Source organism: Lynx rufus, unplaced genomic scaffold, assembly GCF_022079265.1.
Source record: "Lynx rufus isolate CCGP_SWC_20201006 ecotype Redwood Valley unplaced genomic scaffold, mLynRuf1.p SCAF_29, whole genome shotgun sequence".
NCBI lineage: Eukaryota > Metazoa > Chordata > Mammalia > Carnivora > Felidae > Lynx > Lynx rufus.
Window position 1 is genome coordinate 2,675,215 of NW_025814844.1, and position 25,302 is coordinate 2,700,516.

Below are 25,302 nucleotides of genomic sequence, written 5' to 3' on the forward strand. Positions count from 1 at the left end.
CGTACTAAAGTTAGACTCACAGGGAAGAAATACAACATAAGGAAGATCTGGACTTTACCCTACACAGGAGGTGGAGAACTAAGTTTTTCCTCTTACAGGCTAATTTATTAGTTCACAAGTGGGGTAATTTCAGTTTCTTCATAGTTCTTGACAGATACCTTCAGGGTTATGTCCAGGAAGGTAGGAATGAAAATAGAGTAAGAGAAGGGTCAAAAGAGGGCTGTAACATTTAATTTCTCAAGAAAAAGCTCTGAACAAATATAGCAACATTCTTGTATGGGTGTTTATTATATTCTTCTATATTTCTTGGTATGTCTGAAATATCTTAAATTTTAAAAGTTAAATGTACAATAAAAAAGTGAAACATCCCAGAGCAATATTTAACTTTTTTATTCCTCAGGTAATGTTCACAGTTTTCCACTGACTTCAAGCCACATATTAACAGAAAGAAAAAAAAAATCAACCAAGGGCCAATAGCACACTTATTGGGTTATTTTTTTCCACGTTTACTTAATATTAAAAGTAAAAGAATCTATTCATTTATTTGTTTTAATCAATAAAATGAATATAAATCCCTAAGAGTAACAAATAATGTAATATCTTCAGTTCCTTATTATGGCTAAAGGAGACAGACAACATGGGAAGGAATTCATAAAGGAAACAAAAATGAGAGAGAAAAGGAGATCAACGGAGAAAGATACAGAAAGAAAGAACATACGTTTTTTGTTTGTTTGTTTTTTACTTTAAACATGACAGTAAGAAGGAGCGCCTGGGTGGCTCAGTCAGTTGAGCATCCGACTTCGGCTCAAGTCATGATCTCGCAATTTGTGGGTTCCAGCCCCGCCTCTGGCTCTGTGCTGACAGTTCAGAGCCTGGAGCCTGCTTCAGATTCTGTGTCTCCCTCTCTCTCTGCACCAGCCCCCCCAACCCCAGTCACACTCTGTCTCTCTCTCCTTCAAAAATAAACATTAAAAACAAATGACAGTAAGAAAAAACTCTCACAGCTGTGTGCAAAGAGACATGTACAAGGATATTCATTGCAATAATGGAGTAAGAGTGGAAAAATTGGAAACTTTAAAAAAATTTTTTTTGATGTTTATTTATCCTTAAGAGACAGAGAGAGAGAGAGAGAGAGAGAGAGAGAACATTAGTGGTGGAGGAGCAGAGAGAGGGAGACAGAGAACCCAAAGCAGGCTCCAGGCTCTGAGCTGTCAGCACAGAGCCCAATGTGAGATCATGACATGAGCCAAAGTCTGATGCCTACTGACTGAACCCATCAGGCAACCCTGGAAACTCTTTAATGTCATCAACAGGAAAATGGATAAGTACATTGTGATATAATCACATAGTGAAATACCATTACTGGTTAAAATAAATGAACTAAAACTACATGTATCAACTTGAATAAATTTAAATAATGCAACAAGTGAGAAAAGGTCATATGTATACTATGATAAAGTATGTTCATCTTCAATTTTCAGTTCCTTCTTTTCTAGGTAGAGTCTTGCTGAAATTAAATTTTAGCGGCCATTTGTGTGCAGCAATCCCATCTCCTTTTTGGATAATCTTACATCATGCATGCCTCCTGCTGGAGATCTTCCTCTCTGACCCCATTTAACATGGGGGCAACATGTAGCCTAGACAAGGTCAATTAGGTGCTCTCAAGGGCTTAAGTGAGTGGTTTTTTTAAGGAAGTGGGAGCTACTGGAAGTCAAATTCATCACAAAAGGGATGCCCAAACCAGGTTAGGCCTGCTGTGTGTCCCCAGCTAAGTCTCCCTGTGCTCACAACTCCAGAAGCTCTCAGTGCTGGTCCTCAGTGTTCAAGCCTACTTCTTATTCTGCCATTGAGAACATGTGCCAGTACGTTTCCTTTGTGCTAAGAGAGATACAGTCAAATCCTGTTGTGGGTAAATAAGAAGATTGATATATTATAGGAAAAAGCAGAAGAGGGCCACCTGGCTAACCCAGGCAGTAGAGCATGTGACTATTGACCTCCAGGTCATAAGTTTAAGCCCATATTGGGCATATTGCTTACTTGAGGGAAAAAAAAAAGCAGAAGAGGGTAGAAGGAAAAGAGAAAGAAGGAGGAATAGGGATAAAGAGAAAGGAGGAAGGAGAAAGAAAGACACTGAACACAACTTTCACTTTTAAAAAAAATTTCGGGGCGCCTGGGTGGCGCAGTCGGTTAGGCGTCCGACTTCAGCCAGGTCACGATCTCGCGGTCCGTGAGTTCGAGCCCTGCGTCGGGCTCTGGGCTGATGGCTCAGAGCCTGGAGCCTGTTTCCGATTCTGTGTCTCCCTCTCTCTCTGCCCCTCCCCCGTTCATGCTCTGTCTCTCTCTGTCGCAAAAATAAATAAACGTTGAAAAAAAAAATTATAAAAAAAATAAATAAATAAAAATAAAAATAAAAAAAATTTCAAAGAGAAACTTTGCCAAATAAGCAGGAAAAATGTCTCTTTAGCAGTATTAGTAAGGTTTGCTGGCTAAGTTTTAAAACATGTAAAAAGATAATAACAACAAAGCAATTGTGACATACTGCCTACAAAAATTAAAAGGCAATGAAGCATATTTTGCAAAAAGAAGATTGCTGCTCTAGTTATGGAGGGTTTTTTCAAAAATATAAGTTGTCCCCCTCTCCTTGTCTGCTGGGAATATGTTCCAAGACCCCCAGGGATGCCTGTAACTGCAGATTGTACTGATCTCCATACATATCATGCTTTTTCCTGTACATATATACCAATGAAGTTTAACTTACAAATTAGGCACAGTAAGAGATTAACAAAAATGACTAATAATAAAATAGAACAATATATTGTGATAAAAGTTCTGTGAATGTGGTCTTCCTTGAAATATCTTACTGTACTCGCCCTTCTTGTGGTGATGTGAGATGATAAAATGCCTACGTGATGACATGAAGTTAGATGAATGATGTAGGTGTTGTGATGTAGTGTTAGGCTGCTGCTGACCTTCTGACCAGCTTTTCTGATAGAAAGCAAAACCACAGATAAGGAAGGACTGCTATATTAATACTATAATACCTTTTACATAAAGCTTAATAACTCTTTTCCCTTAGTTCTATGACTCAATTAGTGAATGGAGATAGATCTTTGGTAAAAAAAAAAAAAAAAAACAAAAGGGGGGCGCATGGGTGTCTCAATCAGTTCCACAGTTAGGCTTCTGACTCTTGATTTCAGCTCAGGTCATGATTTCACGGTTCGTGAGATTGAGCTCCACATTGGGCTCTGTGCTGACAGCATGCAGCCGGGTTGGGATTCTCTCTCTGCTCTGCTTTCTCTTCTCTCTGTCAAAATAAATAAATAAAGTTTAAAAGAAAAGGTAAAAAAGTACATTAATGTGTTATATAAAAAGGAAATAAATTATGTAAGGAAATAGCAGAATGAGACTTTTTTTCCTTATAGAAACCAAGATTGTTGTTGTATGCTTATAATTTATTATTATAACTATCAATTTAGTATTATAAGTATCAATATTACTCTTGATTGCTATACAACAAAGTACCCTAAAACTTGGTGGTTTAAAGTAACCACTTTATTTTTTTTATTTTTATTAAAAAAAAAATTTTTTTAACGTTTATTTATTTTTGAGACAGAGAGAGACAGAGCATGAATGGGGGAGGGGCAGAGAGAGGGAGACACAAATCTGAAACAGACCGCGAGATCATGACCTGAGCCGAAATCGGCCGCTTAACCGACTGAGCCACCCAGGCGCCCCGTAACCACTGTATTTTGTGCACATCTGTGTGTGTCAGGAATTTGGGCAGCTGAGCTGGTGGGCAGGTGGTCTCTAACCTGAGGGGCATCAGCCAGGATGACAGCCAGGAAGGAGCTGGTTCCAACATGGTTATTTTGCTCATCTGTTGGCACCTGAGACCCCTTGACTTCTCTCCCTCTATGGTGTCTTATCCTTATCTAAGGCCTCTCAAAGCAAGGCGTTTTCAGGATTTTTTCCATTTCTTACATGATGCCAGCTTCAAGAAGAACAAAACAGAAGCCATCAGTTTAGTCAAGGGCTGTGCCCGGATCTGGCCAATATCACTTCTGCCATGTTCTATCAGTCAATGCAATCATAGAGCCAGTCAACGGGGTGAAGGTATAGATCCCACTCTTGGTGAGGGAGTGGAAGCTCACATCACAGAAGAGCATGGGAAATAAAAGATATGGTTGCAGCCAACTTTAGAAAATCTAATTAAGCCACACTGGAAATAATGTTTGCTCTTTGTTAACTTGCAATGTCTTAGGATCAAAAGATCCTCAATTAGAAATACCAAGGTTTTTTTCTGTTTTAATTTTAACTTTATTTCTTTATATAACTTTGAAATTAGTAAAATCACAAGCGAAACTACCCAATGATATATATTTTGAAGACAATAAAATTTCTCCTCACTCACTGGATTTCCCCTTCCCTGATGGAACCAATGTGCCCTTCCATGTATTTCTGCCTGCCCATACACACATACACAAACATAAACACTCATAAGTGCAGATACTGGTTGGTGGTTGGTTTTAGAAAACTGGGGTAATAGTATGTATCTTGCCCTGCAACTTGCTAGTCTCTTACAAGATCATGGGCATCCCACCAGGCATGAACTAAATTAATTTTATTAACATTACATCATACTCCATGTTGGAGTATTTACTCAACCATTTCCTTTGTAGCAGAGATTTTTAGAGTCCATCAGTATCCTGCTACCCTTCTGGGCACACATACCTTGATGTTTGGCACCACCAATGGCCTCACTTCCAGGCTAAAACACTGCATGGCCTTTGTGAGTCCTGTGGCCTGCTCTTCCACTGTGACAAGTGTATATGCACATCCCAAGAGGGTTGCTCAGCCTGGCTCCTGAGAGGTCAGTGTAAGCAAAGATGTCCACTGTCCTGCTCAGGTGTGCATTATGAGCAAGAAATATACTTTTCTTGTTTTAAGTCATTGATTTTTTGAGCCAAATTAATTTATGTTGATGTTTGTTATGCTTTTTTTTGTTATGCTTATCTCTGTTGGATAAACTTATTTGTTGTTTATTTCTGTTGGATAAACTATCTAATGTGTACAGCCCTGTTGGTGCACATTAGATTGTCTGGGGTTTCTTACCACTACAGACAATGCTGGGGTAAACTTTCTCATACACTCCCTGGTAATTTCATTTTTTATAGAATAGACACCCAAAAGTTGATTGTTGGGTCAAAGGATTTTAAGTTGTAATAGATATTTTTATTTATTTTTTTTTAATTTTTTTTTCAACGTTTATTTATTTTTGGGACACAGAGAGACAGAGCATGAACAGGGGAGGGGCAGAGACAGAGAGGGAGACACAGAATCTGAAACAGGCTCCAGGCTCCGAGCCATCAGCCCAGAGCCTGACGCGGGGCTCGAACTCACGGACCGCGAGATCGTGACCTGGTTGAAGTCGGACGCTTAACCAACTGCGCCACCCAGGCGCCCCTAAGTTGTAATAGATATTTTTAGATAACATTCCTCAAAAGTTTTACCAGGTCACACTCCTACTAGCAAAGAAAAGATGGTTCTCATTCACTTTAATTTTATAATTTTTGTTGATTTGAGGAGCAAAAAAAGAAAAAAGAAAATATCTTATTATTGCTTGAATTTGCATTTACCACACCAATTTCCAGCAGTTCGCACTCACCAGTAATGTAGGGATGCATGATGCTTTTTAATTTTTCAATCCAATGGTTTTTATTTTTTATTTATTTATTTTTTTAACATTTTTATTTATTTTTGAGACAGAGAGAGACAGAGCATGAACGGGGGAGGGTCAGAGAGAGAGGGAGACACAGAATCTGAAACAGACTCCAGGCTCTGAGCTGTCAGCACAGAGCCCGACGCGGGGCTCGAACTCACGGACCGCGAGATCATGACCTGAGCTGAAGTCGGACGCCCAACCGACTGAGCCACCCAGGCGCCCCTCCAATGGGTTTTTAAAACTGCTATTTCATGATTGCTTTCATTTACATTTTCTCAACCAATCTTCAGATGTCTACTAGCCAGCTAAGTTTTTCATTCTGTGAAATGTCTAGGCTCTTTTATCTACTTTTCTAGTAATTGTCTTTCCTTATCAATTTATAGGAGAACTCGGTGTGCTAGATACAGCAAGTATTGTAAATGTTTTTACCCAACATACTATCCATCTCTTCTCTTTGCTTATATCTTCTCAGTGTTCAGTATGTAAAATTTATGTATTACAATACATCCACTGGGAAGATAGAAAACTTCTGGAGATAAATGGTGGTGTGGCTACACAACAGTGCGAATATGCTTAATGCCACTGAACTGTACACTTAAAAATGGTAAAATGTGGGGCGCCTGGGGTGGCTCAGTCGTTTGTCCCCCTTCGGCTCTCGGTTCATGGGTTTGAGCCCCCATCGGGCTCTGTGCTGACAGTTCAGAGCCTGGAGCCTGCTTCCAATTCTGTTTCCCTCTCACCTTGCCCCTCCCCCTCTCGTGTTCTGTCTCCCTCTCTCTCTCAAATATAAATAAATTTTTTTAAAAAGATTTTTTTAAAAAATGGTAAAATGATAAATTTTACCTTATGTATATTTTACAATAAAAAGAAATACATCTGACCTTTCCTTATAGCTTCTGGGTTTTCTTTCTTGCTTAGAAAGCTCTCTCCCATTTAAACTTAAATTATCTTCTAATATTATAGTTTTGTTTTTTACATTAAAAACTTCAATCCATCTGGAATTTACTTGTGAATATGACAGACATAAAGTATTGGTTTTCCAGTTATTTAGTCAATTATACCATCATGATTTTTCTCTTTTATTTCAATTAATAAACCTATTTTCTGGCTTTATTTTTATTTAATAATTAGAAATTGCTGCTGCATGTTTTCCTACAGAAGTCGATAAGTTATTATTTTTTTGTGAGCAGACTATGGGATTTGTATAATTGATAGGATTTCTATTCACTCTCAAGGAAAGAAATAAACAAATACATGTATAAATTAAATCATCCCAAATGGAGTTATTCTGTCTGGCACTCTTCTAAATATGCAATGGAGAGTATTTTTCTAAAAGACTGTACTCATGTAACCAAAAGGAAGTTGAAATTTGGCAATTAATTGAATTAATCAATATGAATGATAAAACAAAATGCATGTTGAGGCTTGAATTATTCACTTTGACTAATCTACAGCAGTTACAGTTATCCAGTTCAATTATTATATGTAGACATGACATAATCATTCTTGAATATTAGTTTCATGTTTTTATTTTCATTACATTGTTTAATATAACAAGATTAAAATTAAAATAATACTTCAAATTGTAAGTACTATGCAGCCATAGCTACGTCCCGTATCTAGTTTTTCTAGAATGTTATCGCTAATGAGCTACAATTGCTTGTGGGCATTTTCAGTGGACAGAGATGGAAGTATGGATTTTTTAAAAAAGCATGAGTGCAAGCAAATATTGCTGATTTAAATTTAACTTCAAAGGGACTTTACTTAATACCTTAATTTATCTTTGAATTATAATACTACTTTTATCTTATACTGAAAACCCTGGTTGCTAATAACCTTAATCCAACTACTCATTTGCTCTATCTTGATATGTACATTTCTAGACATTTTAAGATTTTTTTTAATTTTATTTACTTATTTTGAGAGAGGGAGAGAGAATCCCAAGCAGGCCCTGTGCTGTCAGAATGTAGCCTGACACAGGGTTTAAACCACAAACCATGAGACCATGACCCAAACCAAAGCCGAGTCAGATGCTTAACCAACTGAGCTACCTAGGCACCCAAGATAATTTTAATAAACATATGAAATACATAAATATCCATTTATGTTATATATTTTATAAATAACAAATAAATAAATAAACAAACAAATAAATAAATAAATAAATGTTTTTCAAAGTAGCAATCCTAGGAGTACTGAATGAGGTTGAAGATGTCTTTGCAGCTATACTTCTGTTTAGGAGATTTTCCACTAAGGTTGTGTAGTGTAAATACTGTGTTCTAAAGTCTCTTAAAATAATTACTTTTCTCTGCATGGATATGTCACCAACCAAACAGGGTCATTCATTTAAGTTTATCTTCGATTTTCAGGGATTGGTTTTTGCTTTTTGATTTTTTACAATATATAACATATTTTTTGTCTTTTCAAATTTTTGCTTAAATTCTAGTTAGCTAACATACAGTGCAATATTGGTTTCAGGAATAGAATTCAGTGACTCATCACTTACATACAACACCCAGTGTTCATCATAAGTGTGCTCCTAATACCCATCACTCATCTAACCTATCCCCCACCCCCCCTCCATCAACCCTCAGTTTGTTCTCTGTCATTAAGAGTCATTATGGTTTGTTTCCCTCATTTTTTTTATTTCCCCCCTCCCATATGCTCATATGTTTTGTTTCTTAAATTCTGCATAATGAATGAAACATGGTGTTTGTCTTTCTCTGACGGACTTATTTTGCTTAACATAATACACTCTAGATCCATCCATGTTGTTGCAAATGGCAAGATTCCACTCTTTTTGATGGCTGAGTAATATTCCATTGTATATATACATACATCTTCTCTATACATTCATTAGTTGATATATAACACATATATAAGATATATATCTTCTTTATCCATTCATTAGTTGATATATAATGTATTTACATGACCCTGAAGTCAAAACTATATGGCACATTCTATTCTGAGAAGCCTCAATTCCCCATCGTTGGCCTCCTCACTCTGTTCCTTCCCTCCCCTGCAGTGTTTGGGTTATCTTCCTCTTTCTTACAAATATGAGCAAGTTCGTATGTATGTGTTCATGTTTCTCTACCTTTCTCACCAAAAGTGAGCATACTGCATATACTGTTCTGCATCTCAGTCTTCACACTTCACAACGTGCCCCCAGGGATCCCTCTGTATCTATACATCACATTCCCTGGCCTCCCCACTGTGTGGGTGGACCCCAGTGTCCTGAGCTGGGCCCGTGACGGACTTTTTGCAGTTCCAAATGATACCATGATGAATAACCTTATGCCTCAGTTACTTTGGATTTTCACCTGTGTACCTTTAGAATAGATACCTAAAATATTATTCTATTGACATCAGATTTAGGGGAAATGTCTGACAGCTAAAGAATTGTGAAACTTAATTTTGAAACTGAAATGATCCTGAAACATTTTCTCAGCCCTTTCCACTCCAATCCTGCTGGATGGCACGTGCAGTTTCCCAGGTCCTGACTGGGCTTTGGATCCAGGGCCCTTGCACGTGAGGCTCACAGTGCTGGTGATCTGGTTACTGGGGACACCGTCTCCTCTAAGCACAGACGAGGCAGAGATGGCTAACTTCAGCATGATGCCAGGTGACAAAACACACAAACATTTCTCCTAAATACAAGAAGTGAATGGAAAAGATTTAGAAATTAGGTTCCAACTTTTATGTAATTTATATCCTTAAGTTAGGTAGCAATTATTGAAGCAATATAAATACAAAGAAGAAAGCACATAATCTATAATTCACAGAATGATGCATATGTATAAACATAGCATGGCTCCTTTATTTCATTAAATCTCTTTTTTTCCCCTTTCTTTGATGAACTTATACCTGTAGAGTATGGCATGGGCTTTTGTTTAAAACACATATAAGAATTATTAACTCTAGTTAACTCTACAGTGAGCCATAGCTCCCTGCAAAATGCCAGAAAAGTACTAATCAATAAATATGCAATAGATTTTTACAATGGAATTTTTTCATAAAAAACTATTAGGGATACATGACAGTTTGATCAAGAAAAAAAGAGCACAGGAGTTATGAATTAATTGATTATTTTCCTGTCAGAGTGTACCTGGCTCATGATCTTCCTCCTTTCTCGGGGAGTAAGGTGAGCCTTTTGGTAGGTGTATTAAGTGCATCAGGTAGTAGAACTTTGAAGCAAGCAGATTTTCAGGGCCCTCTGTCCTTCACTTGTAATGTTTGGGAGAGGACAGAGAAGTGCAGCCAGAGAATAAATGTGTGGCTTCTGAGCCTCATTTGCTGTCTGACCTGGGGACGCGTTCACCCCTCAGTTTTAGGTTCTTCGTTAGCAGAGTGGAAGTTAAGAAGGACTGTTACTGGAGTGCCTGGGTAGCTCAGTCAGTTAAGCGTCTGACTCTTGATTTCAGCTCAGATCATGATCTCGCTGTCCATGGGATCTGGCCCCCCGTTGGGCTCTTCTGCCCTGACAGTGCAAAGCCTGTTTGCAATTCCGTCTCTCCCTTTCTGCCCCTTCCCTGCTCACGTGTGCTCTCTCTGTCTCTCAAAATAAATAAAATAAGCTTAAAAAAAAATAATGATTGTTCTCACAGAAACACTGGATTTTTATTTTTTTTTATTTTTTTTTATTTTTTTTTTCAACGTTTATTTATTTTTGGGAGAGAGAGAGACAGAGCATGAATGGGGGAGGGGCAGAGAGAGAGGGAGACACAGAATCGGAAACAGGCTCCAGGCTCTGAGCCATCAGCCCAGAGCCTGACGCGGGGCTCGAACTCACGGACCGCGAGATCGTGACCTGGCTGAAGTCGGACGCTTAACCGACTGCGCCACCCAGGCGCCCCAACACTGGATTTTTAAAGTGAAAAAGTTTATGTGAGCATGTTCTTTTAAATGAAAGCACCATGAAAATGTAAGGTGTATTTGCCTTACACCTTTGCCTGGATTTTGAGCTTTGAGGACAGACGTTGGTCTCATCAGTCTGTGTCTTGAGCCTGCTGGGAACATGGCAGAATCTCAAATGTGTTCATTGGGCTGTGAGTCCCTGAGAAAGCACTGAGGTCTCAGGCAGGGGTATTTGTTCTTTGTTTGCCAATACTTCCTCCGAGATGGCTGGAGAGTAGCTGGGTATGTTAGGCAATTGTGCACGAAGGGGAGTTTTAAGACCAAGACCTAGCCCCCAACAGGAACTTCCCCTGCGGTTGGTTCCAGCCCTGGCCGTGCTGTGTGTTGCCTGCTTAGGCTGGATCTCTCTGTCTGCAGGCCTGGGTTTCCTTGCCTGTGAGAAGGCCTGCACTCCTTCATTAAACACGGATTCATTAACCACCTACCTGTGCCAAGCATGGTGGCACAGAAATAGCTAACAACGGCCCTACCCTGAGGAGCTGCCCTGTAGGAGGGAAGAAAACCTTGGAACTTGAGCTGTGAGGGAGTGTGACAAGGCCCGTACAGGCAGACAGGTGAGAATGGGACTCCAAGTGTCCCAGGGACAGAAGGTCTCTCTCGGCCCTAAGTCTCTGTAGGTGCTGGATTTACCAACCAGCTTCAAAGAAAGAGGCTCCCCCAAGGCCGACGCCCCCCAGAGGTGCCAGGGAAGTCCAGGCCCAAGCTGTCCTCAGCCTTGCCCTGCACTGCATGGTCCTGTGCTCCTTGGCTGGTGAGATGAAGAGCGGCGACCCCTCTGGCTATCCTGGCCTCCTCTGCACTGGCTGTCACCGGAGACACAGCTGGGCACACATCCTGGCCCTGGCCAGCTGTCAGCTCACAGCCAGTGAAGGAATGCATGTGGCCAGAGCTGGTCCTCATGTTGCGGTGGTAAGCAAACACACCTGAGCCCGAGAAGACAACGTGAGCTGCTACCCCCAGAACCCCAGGCCAGGGCCACCCCTCCAGGTGATTTGTCATTTGGATGTAGGCCAGGGTTGTCCCCTGAGCTTTTTGTTCCACTGACCTCCCCCAGGTCCTCCCAGTCCCTTGGCAGCCCTCACTGCCCAAGGAAGGGAAGGCTTGCTGATCAATTCCAGCTGAACTGCATGCCAGCAGGGCCACCTAAAACCACAGCAGCAATGATGGCAAATGTGTACAGATGCTCTGGGGTCCAGGTACACTGTGGCTATTGCTTTATTCCCATTATCTCAGCTAACCACCCAGCATCTGTAGAGAGATGATAACTCTATTATTATCAACCCCCGGGTACAGAGGAGGAAACTGAGGCCTGTGGAGGCAGTAAGAAGTGGTCAGACTTCAGATATGACACCAGAGCTCTGAAGGACCCTCCAGGCCTCAGTTGTGAGGGAAAACTTTTCGGATCTCCTCAGAGTAGAAAATAGCTTCACATCTGTCTCTCCATTTGAGTGTTGAAGGCCCTCCCTGTCACTCCTGTAATGGCAGTGTGTGCTGTACCTTCTGCAGAAGTGTTTTCTTTCCCTGGATGCCTGATGGGCCTGACACTCGGCCCTTGGAAGACTCTGGAAATGAACAGGAGGCTTATTAGGCCTGGAATCTGACTTTCAGCAGCCCAGCTCTCACAGCAAACCATACTCCTAAGTGACAAGGATGAAACCAATATGACAAGGGGGCCAGAGTACCTAACCAGAGAGATGAAACTGTCCATTGCGAGCAGACCTCACTGCATCTTCTGGCTGCATGAAGATTTGGGACAAAAATCTAATCCCTGATTAGCCTTATGTTTGAGTCACAACAAATCTTCCTCCTCATCAATGGTTACCCCATTGGTCAGTGTCTCCTTGGGCCCCTTAATTTTATGCTGTGGGTCCACTTCCACCCTCCTCACCTCATTACCAAAAGAAGAAATTTCCTCCCACCTCTGGGGCCTTACTGATGACTTTTTGGTCCCTGGATCCCATGGCTATTTGCCTCTAGGTCTATGTGCTCCTCACTGCCATCCATGGCCCTTCTGCTTTGACCCCTCTTTAAGAATGCCCAGCTCTCCAGTCCTAGTTCGGCATGTAAAGGACACTGTGTGCCCACCCAGATCCACCCTCAGGGGCCAAGGCTCCCGGGAGTGCCACCAAAAGACAGCTGTCAGCCATAGTCACCCAGAGGCCACTTTGGGCTTGGCCCTGGTCATCCTTCCTCACAGCCCCATCCAATGACCTGCTCACTTGGCAGTATAAAGGCCTGGTCTTGTGCTCATGCCTAGGACAACTCTTAGGGTCAGGAAAGCCACAGTACACTGCACAGGACTGGCTGAGGCTCCAGTGAGACTCTGTGGCATCTCAGCCTTTTCCCAGTTCTGCTTTCTTCTCCTCCTTCACATCAAACCCCACTTTGAGCCTGCTTTCTGGAGAACCCACCCATGCTGCTGGAAAGCTGCTTCTGGACCTTCTCCTGAATCCTCTCTGAAACCAGAGACTCTGCTCCATCTTGTGTTCTCTTCTCACCTAACATTACTCCCAGAGTTCATACCACTTCCCCCCCACAATAACTCAGCAGAACTCAACCTCCAGCCACAGCCTCTTTCCTGAGCTCCTAACCTACACACCCAAACTCCTGCTACTTGTCTTCCCCTGTTTGGGCTACTTGTAGTTCACACTTAGCCCCAAACGAAATACTAAACTCACTCCCCACCCCACAACTAACCCCCACTAGGGTCTCACTTTCATCCATACACCTAACTAACATGTATTAAGAATATTCTATGTGATTGTGATAATGAAATAACGTTTGCTAAATGCTTGCTGTGTGCTGCCTGCCATTCTAAGCTCTTTTCATGTATTGTCTCATGTCAACTACCCCAAACTGTGAGATAGATGCTTTATTCCTTCCTTTCTATAGATGAGAAATGGAGGCACAGAGATGTCAAGTACTTTGGCCAAAGTTACACAGCTAGTAAGTACAGAGGCCAGATCTGAACCTGGACAGAGTGATTAGACAGTTGGAACTTACAGCTCCAGCCACCAACCTCTGGAAAGATGAGAGAGGGGAAGTGGACTGGAGATTTAGCTCTATGAAAACTCTTTTTTTTTTTAAGTTTACTTATTTATTTTGAGAGAGAGAGAGCAGGGGAGGGGCAGAGAGAGAGAGGGAGAGAGAATCTCAAGCAGGCTCCACACTGTCAGTGCAGAGTTGGATATGGGGCTTGAATTCACAACCATGATATCACGACTTAAGCCTAAGTCAGATGCTTAACCATTGCGCTGCCCAGGCAGCCCCAGCTCTCTGAAAACTCTTAATGAGATTTGATGAGCTTCTGGGTTGGTCAACATCCTGGAAGGTGATGCACCTTCCAGGTGAGACAGAAGTGACTGCAGTCGGGACACTTTCAGACCTTGTCCTGTGTACCTCTACATCTGGCCATTCACCCACATCCTTTATCACACCCTTTATAATAAACTGGCAAATGTAAGTAAGTACAGGCACACTTCATTGTGCTTCACAGATATTGTGGTTTTTTTTTTTACAAATTGAAGGTTTGTGACAACCCTGTGTCAAGCAAGTCTATCAGCACCTTTTTTCCAACAGCATTTGCTCATTTCATGACTCTGTCACATTTTGGTATTTCTTAGAATATTTCAAAATTTTTCATTATTATTATATTTGCTACGGTGATCTGTGATCAGTGATTACAACTCACTGAAAGCTCAGATGATGGTTAGCATTCTTTGGCAATCAAGTATTTTTATGTACATTTTAAGACATAATGCTATTGCACATTCAATAGACCATAGTATAAACATAACTTTTATATGCACTGTGAAACCAAAAAATTCATTTGACTGACATTATTGCAATACTCACTTTATTGTGATGGTCTGTAACCTAACCTGCAATATCTCCAAGGTATGCCTGTAAATGTTTCTCTAAGCAAATTAATTCAACCCAAGGAGGAAATCATAGGAGCCTCTGATTTACAGCTTGTTGGTCAGAAGCACAGGTGACCATCTGAACTTATGACTGGCATTTGAAGTGAGAGCAGTCTAGGTGGGACTTAGTTATTAGCCTGTGAGATCTGATGTGATCTTCAGGTAGATAGCATCAGAATGGAATTAAATTTGTGGGACTTCCAGGGTACCTGACTGGCTCAGTTGGTAGAGCATACAACTCTTGATCTTGGGGTTGTAAGTTCAAGCCCCACATTGGGTGTAAAGACTACTTACAAATAAAATCTTTAGGGGCATCTGGGTGGCTCAGGCAGTTAAGTGTCTGACTTCAACTCAGGTCATGATCTCACAGTTTGTGGATTTGAGCCCCTCATTGGGCTCTGCAATGACAACTCAAAACCTAGAGCCCACTTGAGATTCTCTGTCTCCCTTTCTTTCTCTCTGTCCCTCCGCAATTTGTGCTCTCTCTCAGAAATGAATGAACATTTAAAAAATAATAATAAAACAAAATCTTTAAAAAATTTTATGAGACTACTAATCAAGGTCTGCTGAGAATAGGGTGATGCTTGGTGATGTGGAAAACACATCAGACTCTCTAAGCCTTAGTTTTTCATCCAGAAACAATAGTGCCTGTCATCTTGGACTACTGTGAGCAACCAACGGAGACTAGTTGTTGTTATTATCTTTTTGTAAAAGTTGATTTATTTCAACTACAACTCCCCCCCAAAACCATAGATAATTCACTCATTTCTCCCACCTCCAACCCCTGCTTCTGGTACCACCAATTTTCTGTATCTATGAACTTGGTATATATATATATATATATATATATATTCCACATATAAGAGAAATTATGCACTTTTTGTCTTTATTTGTCTGATTTATTTCACTTAGCATAAAGTCCTCAAGGTCCAACTGCATTGTGGCAAATGGCAAGATCTCCTTCTTTCTTATTGCCAAATAATATTTCATTGCATATATTTGTAGCACAATTTCTTTATCTATGGACACTTAGGTTGTTTCCACATTATGGCTATTGTAAATAATACTGCAATGAACATGATGGTGCATATATCTTTTTGAATTAGTGTTTTCATTTTCTTTGGATAAATACCTAGAAGTGGAATGCTGGCTCCTATGGTAGTTCTAATTTTAATTTTTTGAGGAACTAGCATAATTTTTTCCATAGTGGTAGTCCCAATTTACCTTCCCACCAACACTACACAAAGGTTCTCTCTTCTTCACATCCTCACCGATACTTGTTATTTCAAGTCTTTTTGATATTAGCAATTCTGACAGATGTGAAGTGATATCTCATTGTGGTTTTGATTTGCGTTTACCTGATGATTGTGATGTAGAGCATCTTTTCATGTGTCTGTTGGCCATCTGCATGCCATCTGCATGCTTCTTTGGAAAATATTCAGATCTTCTGCCCATTTTTTTAAATCAGGATATTTGTTTACTATTGAGTTGCAGGAATTCTTTATTTTATCCAAAATAAATTAGCCCTTTATCAGATAAATGATTTGCAAATATTTTCTTTCATTCAATAGGTTGCCTTTTCATTTTGTTGTTAGTTTCCTTTGTTGCACAGAAACTTTTTAGTTTATGCAATGCCACTTGTTTATTTTTGCTTTTTTTTAAGTTTTATTTATTTATTTGAGAGAGAGAGAGAGAGTGAATTGGGAAGGGCAGAAAGAGAAGGGGGGAGAGAGAGAGAGAGAGAGAGAGAGAGAGAGAGAGAGAGAGAATCTCAAGCACTGTCAGTGAGGAGCCCAATGCAGGGTTCAAACCCACAAACCACAAGATGATGACCTGAACCGAAAACAAAAGTTGACGCTCAACTGACCAAGCCACCCAGGTGCCCCTATTTTTGCTTTTGTTGTATTTGGGGTCAGATTCAAAAACTCATTGCCAAGACCTATGTCAAAAATTTACCATCTATGGTTTTTTTTTCTAGGAAATTTATGGTTTCAAGTCTTAAATCCATTTTGAGGTAATTTTTGTGTATGATAGAAGATAGTGTCCTAGTTTTGTTCTTTTGTATGTGGCTGTCTAATTTCCCCAAGACCATTTATTGAAGAGAATGTTCTTTCCCTATTATACATTCTTGGCTCCTTTGTTGTAGATTTATTGACCATATATGCATGGGTGTTTCTGGACTCCCTATTCTGTTTCATTTATCTGTATGTCTGTTGTTATGACAATACTTCACTGTTTTAATTATTATGGCTTTATGATATAGTTTGAAATCAAGGTGTATGCTGACTCCAGCTTTGTTATTTTTTCTTTTTATTATTTTTTCTCATGATTGCTTTGGCTCTTTGGGGTCTTTCATGGTTTTATACCAATTTTAGAACTCTTCATTCTATTTCTGTGAAAAATGCCATGGGAATTTTGACAAGAATTGCATTGAAACTGAATATTGCTTTGGATACTATGGAAGTTTTAACATTATTAAGTCTTCTAATTCATGAGCATGGAATATCTTTCCATTTTTGTGTGTCTTCTTGGATTTCTTTCATGAATGTCTTGTAGTTTTAATATACAGGGCTTTCACGACCTTGGTTAAATTTATTCCTAGATAGTTTGTTATTTTTGATATCATTATAAATGGGATTGTTTTCTTAATTTATCTTTATTATAGTTCTGTATTAGTGTATAGAAATGCAACAGATTTTTGTGTATTGATTTCATATACTGACTTTACCAAACTTGTTTATTAGTTCAAACAATTTTCTGATGAAGTCTTTTGGGTTTTCTATATATAATATCATGTCATTTGAAAATAGTGAAAGTTTTACTTCTTCCTTTTTTAAAAAATTTTTTAATGTTTATTTACTTTTGAGAGAGACAGAGTGTGAGTGGGGGAGGGGCAGAGAGAGAGGGAGATACAGAATCTGAAGCAGGCTCCAGGCTCTGAGCTGTCAGCATAGAGCCCGATGCAGGACTCAAACACACGAACTGTGAGATCATGACCTGAACTGAAGTTGAACACTTACCAACTGAGCCACCCAGGCACCCTTTACTTCTTCCTTTTTAATTAGGATATCTTTTGTTTCTTTTTCTTGCCTTATTGCTGTGGCTAAAACTTAACTATGTTTGTTTGTTTTTTCAATTTTAATTTTAATTTTTTAAAATTTACATCCAAATTAGTTAGCGTATAGTGCAACAACGATTTCAGGAGTAGATTCCTTAGTGCCCCTTATCCATTTATCCCATCCCCCCTCCCACAACCCCTCCAGTAACCCTCAGTTTGTTCTCCATATTTATGAGTCTCTTCTGTTTTGTCCCCCTCCCTGTTTTTATATTATTTTTGTTTCCCTTCCCTTATGTTCATCTCTTTTGTCTCTTAAAGTTCTCATATGAGTGAAGTCATATGGTTTTTGTTTTTCTCTGACTAATTGCACTTAGCATAATACCCTCCATTTCCATCCACATAGTTGCAAATGGCAAGATTTCATTCTTTTTGATTGCCGAGTAATACTCCATTGTATGCATATACCACATCTTCTTTATCCATTCATCCATCGATGGACATTTGGGCTCTTTCCATACTTTGGCTATTGTTGATAGTGCCGCTATAAACATGGGGGTGCATGTGTCCCTTCGAAACAGCACACCTGTATCCCATGGATAAATGCCTAATAGTGCAATTGATGGGTCATAGGGTAGTTCTATTTTTAGCCTTTTGAGGAACTTCCATTCTGTTTTCCAGAGTGGCTGCACCAGCTTGCATTCCCACCAGCAATGCAAAAGAGATCCTCTTTCTCCACATCATCGCCAATATCTGTTGTTGTCTGAGTTGTTAATGTTAGCCATTCTGACAGGTGTAAGGTGGTATCTCATTGTGGTTTTGATTTGTATTTCCCTGATGATGAGTGATGTGGAGCATTTTTTCATGTGTCGGTTGGCCATCTGGATGTCTTCTTTGGGGAAGTGTCTATTCATGTCTTTTTCCCATTTCTTCACTGGATTGTTTTTTGGATGTTGAGTTTGACAAGTTCTTTACAAATTTTGGATACTAACCCTTTATCTGATATGTCATTTGCAAATATCTCCTCCCATTCTTTCAGTTGCCTTTTAGTTTTGCTGATTTTTTCCTTTGCTGTGCAGAAGGTTTTTATTTTGATGAGGTCCCAGTAGTTCATTTTTGCTCTTGTTTCCCTTGCCTCCAGAGACGTGTTGAGTAAGAAGTTGCTGCGGCCAAGGTCAAAGAGGTTTTTGCCTGCTTTCTCCTCCAGGATTTTGATGGTTTCCTAAGACTTACCATGTTAAACTTATGTTAGTCTATGTTAAAGACATAGACTATTCAATACTATGTTGAATAAAAGTGGTGAGAATGGACATCCTTGTCTTGTTCCTGATCTTTGAGGAAAAGCTTTTAGCTTTTCACTTTTGAGTATGATGTTAGCTGTGGGCTTGTCATGTGTGGCCTTCATTATATTGAAGTATGTTCTCTCTATACCTGCTTTCTTGAGTTTTTTTTAGCACAAATGGACGCTGAATTTTGTCAAATGCTTTTTCTGCATCTATTGAGATGATCATGTGAATTTTATTCTTTAGTTTCATTAATGTGTCGTATCACATAGAATGATTTGTGGATGTTGAACCATACTTGCATCCCTGGAACAAATCCAGGGTGTAAGATCCTTTCAATGTATTGTTGAATTCAGTTTGCTAATATTTCTTGAGGATTTTTACATCTATTTTCTTCAGGGATATTGACCTGTAATTTCCAGTTTTTGTGGTATCCTTGTATTAGGGTAATTAATGCTGGCCTCATAAAATGAGTTCTGAAAAGTTCCCTCCTCTTCTATTTTTTGGAAGTGTTTAAGAAGGATTGGTAGAATTCACCAGTGAAGCTGTCTGGTCCTATACTTTTGTTTGTTGGTAAGTTTTTGATTGCTGATTCAATTGAAAGGAGTAGTACTAGTAATTTTCAATCTAAATTGAAAAAAATTCAGATTTTCTATTTCTTTTTTTTTTTTTGAGTGGGGAGGGCAGAGGGAGAGGGAGAGAGAGAGAGAGGGAGAGAGAGAGAGAGGGAGAGAGAATCTTAAGCAGGCTCCACATCTAGCATGGAGCCTGATGCAGATCCCCATCTCACAACCCTGTGATCATGACCTGAGCCAAAATCAAGAGTCAGGCACTTAACCAACTGAGACATCCAGGCACCCTCAGATTTTCTATTTCATCATGATTCTGCCTTGGTACACAGTATGTTTCTAGGAATTTATCCATTTTTTTCTAGATTGTCCAATTTGTTGGCATATAATTGTTCATAATTACCTCTTATGATTCTTTGTATTTCTGTGGCATCAGTTGTAACATCTCCTATTTCATTTCTGACTTTGTTTGAGACCTCTCTCTATTTTTCTTGATGGGTCTAGCTAAAGATTTCTCAAGCTTTTAACTTTTCAAAGATCCTATTTTTAGTTTCATTAATCATGGTCTTTTTAATCATTATTTCATTTATTTCTGCTCTAATCTTTGTTATTTCCTTTCTTCTGCTAATTTTAGGCTTTGTTATTTTTTGTCTAGTTCCTTGAGGTTAGGTTGTTTATTTGAGATTTTTCTTGTTTCTTGAGGTAGGCATTGATTATTATGAATTTTTCTTTCAGAACTTCTTTTGCTACATCCCACAAATTTTGGTTTTCTCTGTTTATTTCTCTTTTGATTTCTTCATCAACCCGTTGGTTCTTCAGTAGCATATTGTTTAATCTCTACATATTTGTGAATTTTCCAGCTTTCTTCATGTAATTAATTTCAAGTCTCATATCATTATGTTTAGAAAAATTGTTTGATATGATTTCAATCCTTTTAAATTATTAAGACTTGTTTTTTTAATTTTTTGAAACGCTTTTGTTTATTTTTGAGACAGAGAGAGACAGAGCATGAGCAGGGGAGGAGCAGAGAGAGAGAGGGAGACACAGAATCGGAAGCAGGCTCCGGGCCCTGAGCTGTCAGCACAGAGCCCGATGCGGGACTCGAACTCACAGACTGTGAGATCATGACCTGAGCCGAAGTCGGACGCCCAACCGACTGAGCCATCCAGGCGCCCCTATTAAGACTTGTTTTGTGACCTAACATGTGATCTGTCTTAGAATGTTCTGTAAATGTCTGTTAAGCCCACCTGGTCTAGAATGTTGTTTAAGGCTGATGTTTCCTTACTGATTTTCTGCCTGGATGATCTCTCCATTGATATAAGCAAGTCATTTAAGTTCCTTATTATTATTATATTACTGTCTGTCCCTCCCTTTAGGTTTGCTAATATTTGTTTTATATAGTTAGGTGCTCTGATGTTGGGTGTGTAAATATTTACAAATGTTGTATATCTTCTTGTTGGATTGACACTTTTGTCGTTAGGAAATTCCCTTCTTTGTCTCATTTCAGTCTTTGTTTTAAAGTCTGTTTTGTCTGATATAAGTATAGGTACTCAAGCTTTCTTCTGGTTTCTGTTGCATGGAATATCTTTTCCATTCCTTCACTTTCAGTTTGTATGTGTCTTTACATCTAAAGTGAGCGTCTTGTAGGTGAGTCTTTTTTGTTGTTGTTGAAATTCATTCAGTCCCTCTATGCCTTTTGATTGGAGAATTTAGTCCATTTACATTGAAATTAATTATTGATACATATGTGCTTATTGCCATTTTGTTCATTGTTTTCCTTGTTCCTTCTTCTCTTGCTCTCTTGCTTTATGATTTGATGACTTTAGTGATATTCTTTTCTCTTTTCTTTTTGTGTGTTTACCATAGGTTTTTGCTTTGTAGTTACCATGAGGCTTACGTAACTACTTATATCTATAACAATCTATTTTAAGTTGATAACAACTTAACTTTGATCTCATTGTAAAGCTCAACGTTATTACTTTCCCCCCTCAACGTTTTATGTTTTTGATTTCACGTGTGTATGACTTAACTAATTATTGTAATCATAGTTATTTACTATATATTAAACTTTTATACTAGCGTTATAAGTGATTAGTGAGTACCTTTACAACATATTCACATTTCCAATGAGATTTATTCTTTCTTATGTGTTCTTGTTACTAATTAACACCTTTTCTTTTCAGCTTAAAGAAGTCCCTTTAACTTGTCTTGTAAGCATTGTTTGATGGTGATGAACTCCTTTAGCTTGTCTGGAAACTCTATTTCTCCTTCAATTCTGAATGATAACTTTGATGGATAGAGTATTCGTGAATGGCAGTTTTTTCTTTCAGCACTTTGAATATATTGTGACAATCCCTTCTGGCCTGCAAAATTTCTGCTGAAAAATCCACTTACAGTTTTATGAGGGTTCCCTTGTACAGAACAAGTTTTCTCTTGGTGATTTTAATATTTTCTCCTTGTCTTTAACTTTTGATACTTTAATTATAATTGTCTTTATATGTGCCTCTTAGGGTTCCTCTTATTTGGACCCTCTGGGCTTCCTTCTTTAGGTTAGGGAAGTTTTCAGCCATTATTTCTTCAGGTAAGCTATCCACCCCTTTCTCTATCTCTTCTCCTTTAGTAGCCCAATATTGCAAATGTTAATCTGTTTGATGTTGTCCCATAACTCCTTTAAGTTACCCTTTTTTTTATTCTTATTTTCTTTTTGCTGCTCTGAGTTCCACTGTCTTCTTTTTTTTAAGTTTATTTATTTTGTGAGAGAGCGAGTGTGTGCATGTATAGGGGAGGCACAGAGAGAGAGGGAGAGAGAGTGTGTGCACAATAGGGGAGGCACAGAGAGAATCTGTGCAGATAGCACAGAGCCCAACATGCAGCTCAAATGCATGAACCATGAAATTATGACCTGAGCCAAAATCAAGAGTAGGATTCTTAACTGACTGAGCCACCCAAGTGCCCTGCTGTTTTGTCTTCTAGCTGACTGATCCTTTCCTATGCTTCATCTAGTCTGCTGTTGAACCCCTCTAGCATATTTTTCAGTTCAATTATTATATTCTTCAGCTGTGTGATTTCTATTTGATATTTTCTTACATTTTCAATCTCTTTGTTGAAGTTCTCATTGTGTTCATCCATTCTTTTTTCCAGTTTGTTTGTCTTTTTAAAAATGTTTTCATGTTTATTTATTTTTGAGAGGTGGGGAGGGGCAGAGAGAGACAGAGACAAAGAATCTGACGCAGGCTCCAGGCTCCAGGCTCTGAGCTGTCAGCACAGAGTCCAATGCAGGGCTTGAAGTCACAGGTCGTGAGATCATGACCTGAGCTGAAGTCAGAGGCTTAACTGACTGAGCCACTAGGCACCCCTTGGTGCTCTTTTTATAACCATTACTTGAACTCTTTTCAGGTTAAGTTACCTAAGTTTTTTTTCCTCTCCCCTGACATTTTATCTTGTTATTTTATTCAAAATGCATTCTTCTGTTTCTTCATTTTGTTTGTTGGTCTGTGTTGGGTTCTATACAGTAGACAAAACAACCTCCTCTCCCATATTAGAGGAATGGCCTCATGTAGGAGATGAAATTTATCATTCAACCCTGCATCAGGTCTTGGTTGTCTCTCAAACCTTTGTGCTTGTCCAAGCAGCCTATTATATATTTTAATAGCTCCCAGTGCTTGAGGATGTGCCAACTCTTGTCTGTGTACCAAAAGGGAGGATCTCAGCACCTAGATTCAGGCTGACTGGATGCCAGACCTCCAGGCACCAGCTTTTTAAAGTATGGAAATATATACATTCCTGTGGAACCACAAGTGTAAGCCCTGATGGCCATTAGAGCCAGGTAGTCTGGAGGCGTTCCCTAGGCAGCAGTCATAGAGATTGGGACTGCAGGTGAGTGTATAAGCCCTTTTCTGGCTGATCCCAGTGAAGAGGAGCAAGGCAGAGGGATAGCACCAAAATGGCATCCACAGCTTATGTTCCTGGAGAGCAGTTCTGTACGCCGTTAAATTAAGTCTGCCCCTCAGGACAAAGATCCAGGACAAGCAAAGAGGCCTCTTTCTCTTTCACAGAAAGACTAGGCAGTGTGCCTCAGTCCACTCTCTGTGCAATGTCCTGGGAGTGATAGTCTACCAAGAATCATCTCTCCAACTGCCAGACTCCTGTGGTACCAAAGAATGCAAACTCCTTCACAGCCACTAGAGCCAGGTGATCAAGGGGCATTCTCACAAAAAAACAGAGCACCAGATGTGTGTAAAGCTCCCCTCCATGAGACACTGGCACTCTGGAGTAAGGCAGAGAGTGAGTATGAAGATAGTGCCCACCCTCTGAGGTCTCTGGAAAGAATGTAGGTACAAGATGCATATTTAATTAGAAGCCTGCCCCTGGGGCACCTGGGTGAAACGTCTGACTCCTAATATCAACTCATGATCCCCCTGTCATGGGATCAAGCCCCACATGGGGCACTGATCATGGAGCCTTCTTGGGATCCTCACTCCCTCTCTCTCTCTGCCCCTACCCAGCTCGTGCACACACTCAAGCTCTCTCTCTCTTAAAATAAATAAATAAATGAATAAATAAATAAGCATTTAAAAAAAGAAGGCTTAGGGCACCTGGGTGGCTCAGTCAGTTACGTGTCCCATTCTTGATTTCAGCTCAGGTCATGATCTCACTGTTCATGGGTTTGAGCTCTGCATCAGGCTCTGTGCTGTCAGTGTGGAGCCTTCTTGGGATTCTCTCTCTCTCCCTCCTTCTCTGCCCTTTCCCTACATGCGCACACTCTCTTTTTCTCTCAAAATAAATAAGTAAACTTAAAAAAAAAAAAGAAGCCTTCCCCTCAGGTCACAGTCATGGTGATTGGCTAATAGACCTCCTTCACAGAAAGAATGAGCTCTGGGTCTGCTGCCTCTTGCTGTGCCCTGGGGGTGGTAGCTATTTAAGAACTCTTTTTCTGTTTGTTGTAGTCCTGTGGGACCCACATTGTAAGTCCCACTGGCCACCAGAGCCAGGTAATGTACAGGTGTCCCTGGCAGCTGTAGCAAAAATCAGGGTGTCAGACAAGGGTATGAGCTCCCCTCTGGGTGACACCAATTATTACAGTCCCATAGGACCAGGAGCACAAGCTCCCTTGGCCTCCAGAGCCAGGTGATCAAGAGACATCCCATAGGTGGCAGCTGCAAAAATCAGGGCACCAGACATGTGTAAAAGCTCCCTTCAAGGAGATGCTGGTATTCTGGGGCATATGAAAGGGAGAGCTCAGAGATGGCATCCACCAGTCTGGGTCCCCATGGAGTGTTCCAGCAGGCTCCTTAATGTCTGTATTAAATTATATGCCTGCCTCTCAGGGCAATGCTTTAATGTAAGCAGGTGAAGCTCCCTCACTTTAAGTCTGGGCACCTGGGGCCCAGGTGAATTGGGTCCTGGAGCAGGTGAGCATGAAGGAGTGAGCCCTTTTAGAGCTGTTTCTCAGGTCACTAGAGTCTTGTGGGTCTTGGGACATAATAAGCCCTGTTGTCTTTCACAATTAGATGTTTTAGTGTCTTGTCTCTCAAGTGTATGTCTTTTTTTTTAATTTCTATGTATTTATTTTGAGAGTGACAGCATGAGCAGGGGAAGAACAGAGAGAGAGGGAGAAAGAAAATCTTAAGCCATGCTGTAAGTATGGACTCTGACTTGGGGCTTGATCCCATGAACTGGTAGGGTCATGATCTGAGCTGAAATCAAGAGTCAGACACTTAACTGAATGAGCCACGCAGACACCCTTCCAACTCCTTTTATCTGCCTTTTTCATCGTAGTCATCCTAGCACATGTGAAGTAGTACCTCATTGTAACTTTGATGTGAATTTCCCTTGT